Here is a 2,591-nt window from a genome sequence, read left to right on the forward strand (position 1 = left end):
CCCGGAACCCAGCTGTTGGCGCGCGGACGCGGCTCTACTCTCCGGAGCCCCGCGTGCTCCGCCCCGGGTCCCGCCCCCCGGGGCTCCCAATCAGCAGGCGGAGCGGGGCGTGGTGGGCGGAACTAGCGCGCAAGAAGCTCCCCTATTGGTTACTGCTGAGCGTTGGGCGGAGCTGCCTCACTGGAGGAGCGAGGGGAAGGAGGGGCAGACTGCCAGAGCTGGGGCTCACCTGGGCACTGGGTCTGGGGCGGGGGAGGGTGAGGGAGGGGCGGGCCCTGGTCGTCTGGCGGGTATTGAGAAGATGGCTGAAAGCATGCCTAAACTTGTGTAGGTTTTGGGGCACAGCGTTGTCTTTTGTTGCCCTGTTTAGAGTTGAACAGAGTGAGCATTTAAATCCAAAAAACGTGGTTTTGAACTCTGATGCGATTTCTCTGGGCATATGTAACTCCTAGGCTTCATTTCAGTTTTTGTTTTTAATGTTTCTCATATTTTTGTTTTTTAATTTTTAATTATTTTTGAAAGTTCTTTTTTAAATTGAATCACCATGAGATATAGTTACAAGGTTGTTCATGACTGGGTTTCAGTCATACAATGTTCCAATATCCATCCTTCACCAGTGTACATCATCTTTGAATTGGAGAAAATCAGGTCTGCCCGGCACGGCTGTTGAAAGGATATTAGATAGTCTAAAATACATAACATTGTGTGCCTTGCATGTAACAAGAGCTCAGAGAATATTCACAGTTGCTAATGAAAACAAAGGGACTGAGCAATAGAGAAGAAAACTGACAAAGGTTCTCTCACTGACCTATTCAGGCTGCCCTGAACTCTTCCAACCAGATTGACTTTTGGACTTTGTTTCTGCATTTTCCAGTTTTAGTAATCAAACAGCCATGTCAATTTAATCAGAACCTCCCAACCTCCAGAACTAACTGAATTCCTCACAGTTCAGCTCAAATGTCTAATCACTCTGACCAGGTCTATTTAACTAGACTCTCCTTTCATTCCTGATGACTCCTTTTGTTTTGTTTTATTTTTGTTTTGGTGCTCAGGGCTTACTCCTGGCTCTGTTCAGGAATCTGATGATTTTCTGACCTCTAACCTTCACCCTGCTCCTTGGCTACAAATTCCCAGTTGCCAGTGAAGTATTTGAAATTGAACCCAATCTTTTGCTTATAAGGAAAGAAATAGTCACTCCCCCCCTTGGATGAAGTGAAATATTGTTTCGTTAAATAATCTTTTCTCTTTCTTTCTTTCTTTCTTTCTTTCTTTCTTTCTTTCTTTCTTTCTTTCTTTCTTTCTTTCTTTCTTTCTCTCTCTCTCTCTTTCTTTCTCTCTTTCTCTTTTTTCTTTCTTTCTTTCTTTCTTTTTCTCATTCTCTTTTCTTTCTCTTTCTCTCTTTCTCTTTCCTTCCTTTCTTTCTTTTATTTCTTCTCTCTTTCTCTTTCTTTCTTTCTTTCTTTCTTTCTCTCTTTCTCTCTCTCTCTTTCTTTCTTTCTTTCTTTCTTTCTTTCTTTCTTTCTTTCTTTCTTTCTTTCTTTCTTTCTTTCTTTCTTTCTTTCTTTCTTCTTTCTTTCTCCTTTCTTCCCTTTTGGGCCACACCCAGTGATGTTCATGCATCACTTCTTACTCTACTCAGGAGCCATAGCTGGCAGATCTCTGGGGACCATAAGCAGTGCAGTGATTTTGCATCAGGTTCCTGGTCCAAACCAAGGTCCAGGTCACTGTATGTTCCAGGAAAGCACCTTAACCTTGGTGTTTTCTCTTCAGATGAATATTTTACTTAACAACCTTAATCTTGGAGTCTCAGACTACAGGAAGCTATCACAATATCAAGCTGTTTCCAAAATGTGACAACTTTGACTAGTCTGACAGTTAAAAATTTTAAAAAAAAATTAGTAGGACAGTTAAAAAAGTCAAGGGACAATGGATAGGGCACTTACTTTGCATGTGGCTTCCCTGGGTTCTATCCCTGAGTTCCACCCCCAGGGCCACAGATTGCCAGCCACCAAAGCTGCACTGGATGTGGTCCCTGAGCTCAGAGGGAGGAGTAAGTGAGGTTTGGCCTCCCCTGCAAAAAAAATTTTAGGAGATGAAGCGAGAGTACCACAGATAGGGCATTAGCCTTGTACATGACTGGCCCGGGTCAATCCTTGGCATCCCACAAAGTCCCCTGAGCCTACCAGGAGTGATTCCTGAGTTCAAAAACAGGCGTAACCCCTGAGGATGGTCAGGTGTGGCCCCCAAACAGACAAACAAAAAACAATATAAGTTATTTTGGGGCTCAGGGATAGTTTAGTGTTAGAGTATCTGCACAGGTGTGAAGCCAAGAGTAACAACAGCAACGAAAAGGGACAGGCAGGGGGAATAATAGCAAACTACAGTATTTCTCTTCATTCTGCTTAGTGGAAACTTGTACATATTTTCACTTCTTGTAAATGATTCTTTTGGTATCTGGTTAACTTTCTGACCCAGGAACTTCTTTTCAAGGACCCTGGGGCCCTTTTTTTGGGATGTACACAACAAGGGAGCTCACATACTATGTTCCTACTTCTGTGGGAGTCTTGGAGGTGTCTCCTTTTTTAGGTATG

The sequence above is a fragment of the Sorex araneus genome, chromosome 4 (genome assembly GCF_027595985.1).
Source record: "Sorex araneus isolate mSorAra2 chromosome 4, mSorAra2.pri, whole genome shotgun sequence".
Lineage (NCBI taxonomy): Eukaryota > Metazoa > Chordata > Mammalia > Eulipotyphla > Soricidae > Sorex > Sorex araneus.